The sequence below is a fragment of the Oncorhynchus tshawytscha genome, linkage group LG17, assembly GCF_018296145.1.
Source record: "Oncorhynchus tshawytscha isolate Ot180627B linkage group LG17, Otsh_v2.0, whole genome shotgun sequence".
In the NCBI taxonomy this organism is placed as follows: Eukaryota; Metazoa; Chordata; class Actinopteri; order Salmoniformes; family Salmonidae; genus Oncorhynchus; species Oncorhynchus tshawytscha.
In genome coordinates this window covers 19,710,324-19,723,307 of record NC_056445.1, presented here as the reverse complement: position 1 = coordinate 19,723,307, position 12,984 = coordinate 19,710,324, and the positions used below count along the sequence as shown (strand labels likewise).

The 12,984-nt window shown below is 45.6% G+C and overlaps 1 protein-coding gene across 4 annotated transcripts in view; it reads right to left on the bottom strand.

The window, feature by feature from the left end:
- The window catches only part of syt1a (synaptotagmin Ia), a 200,501-nt gene extending 194,185 nt beyond the window's left edge, over positions 1-6,316 (bottom strand). For 2 of the 4 annotated variants that reach the window (XM_042300369.1, XM_042300371.1), the window contains exon 1: positions 5,974-6,305. The gene's annotated coding sequence lies outside the window, so the exon portion shown is untranslated. Of the gene's footprint in view, positions 1-5,973 lie in introns of all 4 variants that reach the window. The other 2 variants (XM_042300374.1, XM_042300373.1) reach the window with 2 other exon arrangements.
- Between the last annotated feature and the right edge of the window lie 6,668 nt (positions 6,317-12,984).

Sequence of the window (12,984 nt, the reverse complement as noted above, 5' to 3'; positions counted from 1 at the left end):
ATAGCACCTACTATGCTATCTCTCTTCCGTACTTCTCTCATTTACCAGTTAGTTTGGATTCCTCCTCAATTAAAAAAGAGAGTATGCAGGATGATGAAATGTTGTTGTTCATTAGCTTTGACTACGGTGAATCCATTCAATTGTTTTGAATTGTCACTTCATGCGCTTCTTCATTCCACTGTTGTGGCTCAAATAGGAAACAGACATATCCAATATAGACGGTGCACTTCCACAGGCCTCATTAAACACACCGTTTCCAGCCTGTCTACAGTCATTGGGTCCACAGGACTAACTGCAATGGAACAGCAACTGTTTTCAGCACAGCGCACTCTGTAAATATGAATAGAAACAACAGCTGTAGGCTAAACAGATTGGGCCTCGTCAAAAAGAGCTGTTTGTTTTTATGCTTTGTTATTGCACCAATGACTTCCACGTGAAGGGAAGGATCTGAACCCTCACCCAGTTGAGTTCAGTGTCAGTGAGTCACTTTCAAACTCATCACAATATCCTTTGTACATACAGTACATTCAGGGTCTGAGACAGAACTGGAGCAAAACCACAAAACAAAGGTGTCCATGCCACTCATCCACCCTAGCTTTCTGCGATTACAACCCAGCATCAGCAGTGCCAGCCATTGCATTGTCAGGAAATGTTGAGTGTGGTGTGCACTGGGTCTGTATTATAGTAAAGGCCTCATTGATCATGTAATCTCTGCCTTATCTCCCCAGGTCTAACAGAGATCAAGGAGCCCTGAGTCCCGTAGACCTTGTTAAACACTGAGCCTTGTATCAGGATTTAGCCTCAGACCAGCCTAATTAGACTATCAGAGCCGGGCCTTATAACAGAGTAATACCACAGGACCAAGCCCAGCCAAGCCAGAAATAAGCCATCACAAACAAAACAGAGATCGATAGGCCAGAATTCAATGCTAACAAAGTGTTTCAAAGTGCAACAAGCCATTCGAGTTTCATGCTCACCAGTGATCCAGTTGTTTGAATAAGGATCTTACATCACATTGGTTGACTGCGGGCATACTGTAGTGAATGTAGCACCATGGTAACACACAGCTAGTCAAATGAGAGCTCCTCCCTCCACCAATCCCTCCTTGCCTGAAACCAACCGTCAACATACCATTGAGTCAAGAAGGCAATATCTCATTGTTCACTATGTACTATGTTCACTATCTCCCCTACTACACACTCTTTTAAACAGCAATGTTCTAGTGCTGGTGGTAGCCAAATACATTACTGATACAAATGCATTGGAACTCAATGCTTAGCTATACACTACATACACACAAAAGAATGTGGACACCCCTTCAAATTAGTGGATTCGGCTATTTCAGCCACACCCATTGCTTACAGGTGTATAAAATTGAGCACACAGCCATGCAATCTCCATAGACAAACAGTGGCAGTAGAATGACCTCACTGAAGAGCTCAGGGGCTTTCAACGTGGCACCATCATAGGATGCCACCTTTCCAATAAGTCAGTTCATCAATTTCTGCTCTTCTAGAGCTGCCCGGGTCAACTGTAAGGGCTGCTATTGTGAAGTGGAAGCATATAGGCGCAACAACGGCTCAGCCGCGAAGTGGTAGGCCATACAAGCTCACAGAACGGGACTGTCGCATGCTGAAGCACATAGTGCGTAGAAATCATCTGTCCTCGGTTGCAACACTCACTACCGAGTTCCAAACTGCCTCTTGAATGTCAGCACAAGGCCTGTTTGTCGAGAGCTTCATGAAATCGGTTCCCATGGCCGTGCAGCCGCACACAAGCCTAAGATCACCATATGCAATGCCAAGCGATGGCTGGACTGGTGTAAAGTTCGCCACCATTGGACTTTAGAACGTGGAAACGCGTTCTCTGGAGTGATGAATCACGCTTCAGCATCTGGCAGTCTGACAGATTAATCTGGGATTGGCAGATGCCTGGAGAGTGCTACCTGCCCCAATGCAGAGTTTAAACTGTATAGTTTGGTGGAGGAGGGCTAGTTGTCTGGGGCTGCTTCGTGGTTTGGGCTAGGCCCCTTAGTTCCAATGAAAGGAAATCTGAACTTTTTAGATGATTCTGTGCTTCCAACTTTGTGGCAACAATTTGAGGAAGGCCCTTTCCTGTTTCAGCAGGACAATGCCCCTGTGCTTAAATCAAGGTTCATACAGAAATGGTTTGTCCAGATTGGTGTGCAAGAAGTTGACTGGCCTGCACAGAGCCCTGACATCAAACCCATCAAACACCTTTGGAATTCATTGTAAAACTGACTGCGAACCAGGCCTAATCGCCCAACATCATTGCCCAACCTCACAAACGCTCTTGTGGCTGAATGGAAGCCGCCTTTAGTTTGTGGCCAGCTTTGAGGGAGCAGTACGGGTGGCACTGTATTATCCCCTGTTAGAAACGACAGTGGATGAAAGTCCCCGCAGAAATGTTCCAACATCTAGCGGAAAGCCTCCACAGAATAATGGAGGCTGTTATAGCAGCAAAAGAGGGACCAACTCCATATTAATGACCTTGATTTTGGAATAAGATGTTCGACGAGCAGGTGTCAACATGCTTTTGGTCATGTAGTGTATTTCATGACAGTTGGCCCTATGGCAAAGTTACAGGTGCTAGCAGTGAGATTACATTGTGTGGTTGTTGTTTGAAGCCTTGTTTAAAGGATCTCAGAGGGGAAAGGTCAGAGAGGGTAGCTGGCCCAGGAGCTAAACAGGGGCAGAATTCAGAAGAGAAAACCACAGACAGGAGCGTTCTCTTTGACCTGTCCAGGGGCTATCACAACGCCCTCACTGAGCCCCGTTGTCTGTTTGAATTAGAGGTGTGAGAAATGCAACTGAATTCATGCCCCAGAAATAAGATGATAAAACATATCAAAGGTATGTTTCCAATAGTCGTCTCTATCTGGACCAGGTAATAAACATCATTTGGACAGTAAAGAGTTCTGTTCCACATAGAGTACATACACTGTTGCACAAGATATGTCATCCCTATTCTCCCCCTTTCTGTGTCATCCCTATTCTCCCCCTTTCTGTGTCATCCCTATTCTCCCCCTTACTGTCAATCTGACCTTGGGACGACTTGCTGCCTGAACACAACATGATTTATCCGGCTACACTACACATCCCTGGGGGCCACTTGCCCCCGTGATGTATCTGGCCCATGCAGAATGGTTAGCCAACTACAACCTACTCTGTGATCCTCTGTCTTTGTCATTGGTTTGGATGTTAAAAGGTGCTCTATGGTTCTTCACACTCAAGGAATCTAAAATGCATGGCTTTTTATAGGTGGCTATAAAAGCTTTTTTAGATGAAAGTAGCAGCTCATTCCACCTTTCAGACAGGCACACTCAGACACCCTCATATCTGTACAGGGCCGGCTGTAGAGTGGCCCCACCTCTTGACAGCTGAGAGAAAAATATATGTTTTAAAGTAAATTTCCTGGAATTCTACAAATTTTGCCATGGGGTAGAGAGAATAGTTTTTAGTTTAAAGCTTCTGTAATTTCATGCAATTCAACACATTTTTCCATGACTTACTGCTCATGTCGCTTATGCCTGGAGCCGGTTCTGTATCTGTACCATCTAGCGAGCCGACGTGAGTGTTTCTGAGGCTACTGTGGAGTCGCCTTTGACATGGACAACCGAATCAGCTGCAGACAGTGAAAGGTGAGAGGGATGTCAGGTCCTGATATTGGAAGCATTCATCATTGGCCAACACAGGCCACTTCATGAGCATGTCATTGATTGGTGCACTTCCTTTCAGAGCAACCTGCTGCCAAACGGCCGCACAATGTCAAATCATACAGAGACTATTTTTAACCTCCTATTTTGCAATGACAACAGCACCCTCCCCCTCCTCCCTCTCATCTCCTCTTCCCCCTTCTCCTCCTCAATCCTCGGCTCTCATTAACAACAGCTGTTTAAAATAAAGAGCTCTGAGCAAACACCAAGTCATCCTGCCAGCTGCCCTTTATGACCCAGAAGCCTTGGGTTTTGAAAAGGCAAACCCAAAATAACCCGGGCTGAATCAAAAGGTTAGGGCTGTTTGCACATCAGGCTCGGGGCAGCAGCCTCCTAGTCCTCCTCATTATTGTCGATTTAACGAGGATGATAAAACATGATGCTACCTCTGGCGACAGAGGGGATGCTTGATTTATTTGAGCTCAATATCTGCCCCTTCCTCTCTGGTTGGGAAGTTGTTGCTCTCACAGACATTGTCTTGTTATGGTTTCTTGAGGCCTTATTGGATTATTGGCCTAATTGGCCTTATTGGGGCAGCAGGTAGCAAAGCATTGGGCCAGTAACTGAAAGGTTGCTGGTTCGAATCCCAGAGAAGACTAGGTGAACAAAACTCTGTCAATGTGCCCTTGAGCACGGCACTTAACCATAATTGCTCCTGTAAGTCGCTCTGGATAAGAGTGCTAAATGACTCAAATAAATGACTCAAAATGACTCAAATATAAATGTAAATGGATGGAAAAACCATGTCACACAGATCTACCCCAACGGTGTTTCCTGTATTCCCATATGACCGGTGAATGACAGAAGTATTCTCTGCCTGTTGTGTTTCAATAAGTCATCACAATAACACAGGGCACATGGCGTCCACCAGCTAGAGACCAGCCCCATCTTCCCCTATCACATCTGATTCAGTTAGTGGTTATGAAACGAAGCGTCTGCAAAGCTCTCCCAGACAGTATGTAAACAACAAGCTGCTGTCTGGAGAAATGAGCTGGGGAGGAAATTGTGATTTGGGAGAGGAGGAAGGGTGGGTGGGAGGGATGGCAAGAGGGTGGGGCAGGGAGGGAGGGCAGGAGGGAGAGTTGCTTCCCTTCTCGCTACTATCACCTGGCAACAGTTTGACATGGGCACCTCCCGGCTAATGTATTCACAGCGACTGAGGGAGGCTGGGGCTGAGAGTCTCAATTGCATGAGCCCAGGGCCACAGCTGAGCAAACCCGCTTGGTAGTCTCTCTCGGGTGGACTCTCATAGCAACGGGCTTATCCATACCACCTGAGATACGAGGTAATAGCAGGTGGGCGGGGAAACAGGCGGGCGGGGAAACAGGCGACCTGTGCCCATGCCTTGTTTGTTAGAGAGAGAGAGCAACAGTACAATAACTAGGGATATGCTTGACATGTTTCAGACTGGGCTCACTACATGGGGATATCACAGTACGTGTGTTCACTGTGACAAAGGCCCCATGTTAGTGGACCCGACACCACCAGAGAGTGATGTTAAGAAGCTATCCATGTTCGCAGCTCGAGGGCTCGCAACGTTTTTTCAATCTTATCAACAGCGATAGACTGCTGTGCAAAGAACATTCTGAATGTATATGATGTTTATCCCACACACCTGTGCAGAAACAGGAAGCAGCACAACTAAGGGGTTAAAGGATTGAGAGCGACGTTTGGCTCCCTATTCCGAATCAATAGTGTGCTCCGTTCCTCCCTAAGCAAGTCATGCCAAAGATAAACCCGTCACGTGACGGATGGAGGAGGAAAAGACGGAGCCACAGCCGGGCCATTTTATCTGATGGTGAGAGGGATTAGCTTCCCCAGGATGAAAGCAGCTGCTCGTCTTCCACCACCTTCCCTCCACCTCATCCCTCCATCCATCCACCCAGACATCAACACAGTGGTCTCTGTTTCCGGAGCCGTGCCTCCAGCTACTCATCTCTCTGCTTATATCACCTAATTTCAACCTGTACATAGTCTTCCATATCCTAATAACCACGCTAACACCTCGCCCGCTGGGGCGCAGCCACACAGAAATGGGCGCCAAAAATGGTGCCACACCAAAGCGGTGGGAGTTGTCAGAGATTAGACTTCCTCTGCCCCTCTCCCTCCACTCCTCTTCTCAATATCAATCAGATAACAATCACACTCACCCAAACAAACACAGCCCCTCCCTCACCTCCACGCTACTCATGCCCATAACTTTTGCGGTACCCCAGAAAGGGAATGTCTCATTTTACCTGGCACAGCATGCTGTCAGCTCCCAATCTGTCCGTCCGGATGTGGAGAAGATCTCATCTGGAGGGAACAAGGGAGTCTCTGGGAGAGAGAGAGAGAGAGACAGAGAGAGGAGGAGTCTTAGACAAAAGGAGAGGAGGAGGAGATCAGAGAGGAGCCTCCTGTTGCTAATGCTGATGCTGTCACCGTCTGCTGCCTTTATTTTGTGGCCAGAGTTGAGGGAGCAGTACGGGTGGCGCTGTATTATCCCCCGTTAGAAACGACAGTGGATGCACCGAGCGCTGGGTTGAGAGAGAGAGAGAGAGAGAGAGAGAGAGAGGGAGAGGGTGAGAGGGAGGAGGTGGAGAAAGAGAGAGAAGGGAGAGACTGGGCTGTTTAAGCGAGCCGTCGTCACTCGGCAGTTCCTTCGGAATCCCTCAAGTGAGAGGGGCGCTACATCACAGAGTCCTTGGCTGTGATTGGCTGAGTCGAGGGGAGATGCTAGGAACGAGGGGATCTGTCGTGCTCTGCTCTGGCGGCGGTAAAGTAAGATGACCCTTTCAGCACACATAACATCCCCTCCTGTGTCTGAGCCCAACACCGCAGGGCACACCATCAATGACAAGCAAGGACACTCCCAAAAATTCCCCCTTTGGGAGCTGTGTGCGACTGTGTGTGTGCTTGTGAGTGGTTGAAGGGTGCAGGGTTTCTGTATGCATGGAAAACCCTGGCTTGCCTCTGCACACACACATTAAGACATACTGTACATTCACACACACACACGCGCATGCACACGCACATGCACACACACACACACACACACACACACACACACACACACACACACACACACACACACACACACACACACACACACACACACACACACACACACACACACACACACACGCACACACACACGCACGCACACACGCACACACACACACACACACACACACACACACACACACACACGCACACACACACACACACACACACACTCTGACCCAGGCACTAGGAGGGGATGCTTATTCACTCCATTTTATACCAGCCTGCCTTCATTCATTTTGAGACAGCCTGGAAGGAGATCAGCAACACCATCCAATAAGTGCTATCCTCTGGTCTGCTCTGTATCCTTCAGGAAAGTTATTTGATGAGGATGTGTAACACTGGGCACCATGATAACATTGATGAAATTATATATTTTTACAGGAAACTGCATACAGTACCTCATTATGCAACATACACATAATTCCTTAGTGGATCTTTACATTTATAAGGAGATGGAATTCACGAAGGAAATATACAGTAGTTCAACTTTCAAGAAAGTGTTCCTCTGCACCTCAAATCAAAATCTCTGAAATACCAGGAAGGAATCAATAGGGGATTGAATGAGGAGCAGGGCTGGCTGGGCTGAAAGGTCATGATGGAGGGCTAAGCAGGAGAGCGTTCTGACTCCTTTCATGTTCCCACACACACAGTGTCAAACACAGCCTTGGGGCATTCTGGGAGTGAAAAGGGGCTAATCTCAATCTGGAGATGTCATATTGAGCGGCAGCCGTCTGGTTTCCACCTCATCTCTCCTTTATAGTTGAGCGTGTGTGTGTGTGTGTTCTTCATCTTCTCCATTTACTGACTCTCATGATGTGCACCATATGATTTAAAGGCATAAACCGCTGAAAATAAAATAACCTAATCACTATGAACAGCACGAGCAAAATCATTTCATTTCTATTACTTTGCTATGCTTTATCAAAAGGGCTCTTGTTTAAATTCAGAAGACAGAGGGGCAAACCAAGTCATTTCTTCACCTCAGAGTGAGAACCACAAGATCACCTTACCAGTCCTGAATGGAGGGGGTTCAACACAATTCTTTAACAATTAGGACAACTCAAATGTTCCAGTATAATTTGAAAATTCTCATCTTTCTCGCCATGAGTTCTTACGTGCATCACCACTCCAGAAAAGTGGTGGTGTTTTGAGAGAAATACATTTAGCTTATGGTTATGCTATAATGACGATTTAGGTTTGCAGTTGCCAGACAACCTTAGAAGAATCCTTTCAACATCTCAATTTAAGCATGTTGACAAGAACAACCACTCCACCAGGTGCTCTATCAATTCCTCCCTATTGATATAATGACGTTATTCCCTCATCACAGAGTAACATAGTTCATTGATCATTCTCGTGGTTCCGGCAGGGTGTGCAGACACATAAACAACATGCATCAAGAGGTGTTAGTCATTTCCACCTGACGGTGTGCTGATCAGAAGTAGCTTCTGTCTGTGTCTTTGTGTGTCCCCTCTCTGGCGTGGCGTGGGGGAGAGTGAGTCATCCAGGAGGAGAGGAAAACAAAATAACTCAATCACTATAAACACCACGAGTTAAATCATTTCACTTCTATTACTTCACCATGCTTTATTTACTCAAACCAAGTAGTATTTTCTGAACAGAACGAGCCTGAATGGGTGAATGGGCGTCATTAGCTATATCTCATGTTTAATAACGTAGCTGACCCATTTAGGATTCACTTTGACATTGTCCCCTGCCAACAAGTATGTTACATACAGTATACATGTAGATGCACTGTGCTTCCTCTCTGCAGTTAGAACTGTTAGAAGCCTGGTGGTGTCTCTGAACAGCTGCTTACCTCATACAGATAGTCATCACAAATCCCTACAGTACACTCTTGGTAAACAGTCTCTGTGAACTCTGGGATGGGGGAGTACCAATGGAAATCCTCTCCAACTAACTTTGGTGTGTAGCACTAACAGCTGCCTGGTCAGCGGCTATAATAACATGATGACAAAAGCTAGTCCTTCAGAATGGTAAAGATCAGTCGCCATTTTAGCCAGGAAGATTATTGGTATGGGTGACATTGGCAATGACAGGTTGAACCCCGCCTCCATACAAATGTCAATTTTATTTCCTTTGTCTTTCAGTCTATATCTTTACTCTACATAAGAAGGTCATTTAAATGAGAACAGGCACATGACTATCTACTAGATTTTATAATGCACATCAACATAACTGATGTATGAATTTAACTAGAAATCAAGCTTCCCCTGATCTAATTCATTCACAAAAGGCTATGAACATTTTCATATGCAAGCCCCATTACATCCAGTAATTGCCCAATGTCCAATATCCTCAAAATACACCCGTTCGAGAATCACGATTTGCAACCACGATTCACAAATTCCAAAGCTTCTCTCTATAGGTGAGTCACCAAGCTCTCTGCTGAGCTATCCCCACCTCCCACACTCCAAGGTCATCCTCCTACCACACACCACAGTTACACAGAGCCATTAGTAGAGAAACAGAATATTCATACTTAGATGTCATTGCCTTGGAACTTTGTGGCCATTCAAATTCCTCATCTCAAACTGAGTTTACAGAACTGTGTATTGGACAATTCCACAGTAACAAAGTGACGCAGACTCAGATTGTTCACCTTCTATAGTCAAACAAAAAACAATGATTGCAAAGTTAAACAAATCATACTACATTACGCACAAGGACTACTTGTAACAATTTCCACTGAAAATTTTACAAAAACACATTTACTTGAAGAACGATGATTTGTGCTGTTTGTGCTGTTATTCTCTTACAAAATGTTGCATCTGCACTGTTCTTCAAGTAAATGTATTTTTGTTTAAAAAAATCTGTAGCAATTGTTACTAGTAGTTATTGTGCATAGAGGTGTATGGTTTGTTTAACTTTGCAATCATTGGTTTTTGTTTGACATGCATTTTAAAGTGAAGAATCTGAGTCTCTATGTTACTCGGTTAATGTGGAATTACCCTACTATATTTGTGGCTCTGGGTATAGATCATTGTGCTGATTGTAGAGGGGGGGCCGGACCCATCCCCTTTGGAGGCCATACGGCAGCTCAGCGGCTCTGGGCTGAATCCCCGTCAGCAGAGATGGCCTGGCTGTGCGTCCCACAGTGGGGACACCAGCTGTACCCTCTCCACTGGCCTTCACACACAGCCTGGCCCAGCGGCAACCTGGCCAAGTCCCAGCCAACAGCTCAACACACTATGCTCCAACAGGCCCTGGCTGGCCCAACAGTAGATTTTCTGGAGGTTAGACTTCAGAGACTAAGAGGGAAGGGGGGGCAATGAGGTTAGCATAGGGGATTGACGTAATGTCATTCACCCCTAGTTGTGATTCCACAGTCTGCAGTCACATGGTCTCTATAATTTAATGCCCTCACGAGAAAATCAAAGTGACAATATTAATCATGTGGTGGGAAAAAATAATTACAGACTAATGAAAAAGTAAATTAATCCCCCCTTCAGCCATCTGCACGGACAGATTACTGTTTGGCCGAGTGGGTAATGAAAGTGTGCATGCCTGTTTCTGCATGCAGTCATCAACAGCCAATCCGTACGCAGACACCTGAAGTCTTTCTGCCTTAATGGAGAAAATATACAACCCAATAAAACTGTCACAGTCTTCATTTCATCACCTCAGAGTGAAAACCACAAAATAACCTCGTCAGTCCTGAGTTGAGGGGGTTCATTACGATTCCTTAACAATTTGGACAACTCAAATGTTCCAGTATAATAAAAAATAAAAAATGTAATCTTTCTCGCCATGAGTTCTTACGTGCATCACCACTCCAGAAAAGTGGTGGTGTTTTGAGAGAAATACATTTAGCTTATGGTTATGCTATAATGACGATTTAGGTTTGCCGTTGCCAGACAGCCTGAGAAGAATCCTTTCAACATCTCAATTTAAGCATGTTGACAAGAACAACCACTCCACCAGGTGCTCTATCAATTCCTCCCTATTGATATAATGACGTCATTCCCTCATCACAGAGTAACATAGTTCATTGATCATTCTCGTGGTTCCGGCAGGGTGTGCAGACACATAAACAACATGCATCAAGAGGTGTTAGTCAATTCCACCTGGCGGTGTGCTGATCAGAAGTAGCTTCTGTCTGTGTCTTTGTGTCCCCTCTCTGGCATGGCGTGGGGGAGAGTGAGTCATCCAGGAGGAGATGCCTGCTTGGCCTGCTGCACGGGACCCAGGGACGGCCGCGTCTCTCACTCGGTTGTTTACAGATCTGTGGCATTCCTGGTCCGGTCGACAGCCTCTGACAGCCTGATGGATGATGTGACACGGCAGAGCGCCTTGTCACCCCGAACCTACCCAGAGGGGAGATGGGGATATGGGGGGGGGTGTAGGTGGATCAGGAGGTGCTGAGAGGGGCATAAAGCACCCCTTCCACATACAGCATAGACGGCAGGGCCGAGTGGGCGGCTGTCAGCTCGGGTGGTTGTCAACGGCTGGATGACAAGGCCAGACCTGCCCCAGATGATGCTGCGAGGGAAGCGAGGGAGACGAGACGGGCGACAGGCGGGAGGACGAGAAATTATGAAAACGAGGCCAAATGCATCTGCATGGAAATGAGAGCCGCAGTGTCCAAATTACACATCTGAGGTCTTCTCTGTGAGAGGCACAGCTTCCCTATCAGGTGAAGGAAGCAGAGGAAATTGAGACCACAGGCAGAGTAGCAACACGGCCTGTCAAGACTATCACTGACCATATTTCTGTCTGGTAAATGTCATGCATAACTAATCTAGTTTTTCTCTCCACGTCGACACTTCCTTATTCAGAGTTGCACCAGAGGTGAATCAGCCTATGTATGTTCCTTGGATACGCACGCAAACAAAACAACAACCACGGACTACAATAGATGAACTAATTGCAAACGAATTAAGAGGCGATTCAAGCGATCAACGTTGCTATTGAAGTATTCTTTCTTCCAATCAATATGATGTCTCCAGGAACACCTTGATGTGGATGAAAAGCTGAATGACTTCAAAATGATGAACTGTGATCGATGCTCTTTGAGATGAGACATTGTTGTTGATCTATGAAATTCATAGACCTTTAAATATTCCCATCACAGCCCTGTCTTATTAGTAATGCTCTGCATGCTGTTGGCTCAACCCATCGGCCTTCACATTCATCTGTTTTGCCTGGCAAAGCCCTCGCTCACATAATTAAACCTGTTTTTCACAGAAAAGACACAACAGAGAGAGGTCACCGGGGTTCAAACCCCAGACATAATGGGTAAGGTGTTCAACGTGACACACATTCTCCATGGACCAACTACTGACAAATAATTACAAGAATTTCTCAAGCTGAATTTATTTTTTCTATGAAACATGATTTGATTCCCACAGGAGGACAGGGATGAATGGTTAGGGAATAATGTCTAGCTGGAAACCAAAGAATTTACTAGCCATTAGGAGGGACATTCAGATTAGAATGTTGGGCTTTACAGTCATCTTAATTGGATGTAGGTTTGGGCAATATACCGTTTATACTGTGTACTGGGGTATTTCAAAATACCTACACTACTGTTCAAAAGTTTGGGGTCACTTAGAAATGTCCTTGTTTTTGAAAGAAAATTACATGTTTTGTCCATTAAAATAACATCAAATTGATCAGAAATATAGTGTAGACATTGTTAATGTTGTAAATCACTATTGTAGCTGGAAACGGCAGATTTTTCATGGAATAGCTACATAGGTCTTATTATTATCAGCAACCATCACTCCTGTGTTCCAATGGCACGTTGTGTTAGCTAATACAAGTTAATCATTTTAAAAGGCTAATTGATCATTAGAAAACCCCTTTGCAATTATGTTAGCACAACTGAAAACTGTTGTTCTGATTGAAGAAACAATAAAACTGGCCTTCTTAAGACTAGTTGAGTATCTGGAGCATCAGCATTTGTGGGTTCGAAAAAAGGCTCCAACCAGAATAGAAAGAGGAGTGGGAGGCCCCGGTGCACAACTGAGCAAGAGGACAAGTACATTAGAGTGTCTAGTTCAAGAAACTGGCGCCTCACAAGTCCTCAACTGGCAGCTTCATTTAATAGACCCGCAAAACACCAGTTTCAACGTCAACAGTGAGGAGGCGACTCCGGGATGCTGGCCTTCTGCATAGCTGGAGTCATGTTCGATTACAGACTCAAAATGGCCAACTAACTTGCTAGTTAAGTGGCAAAG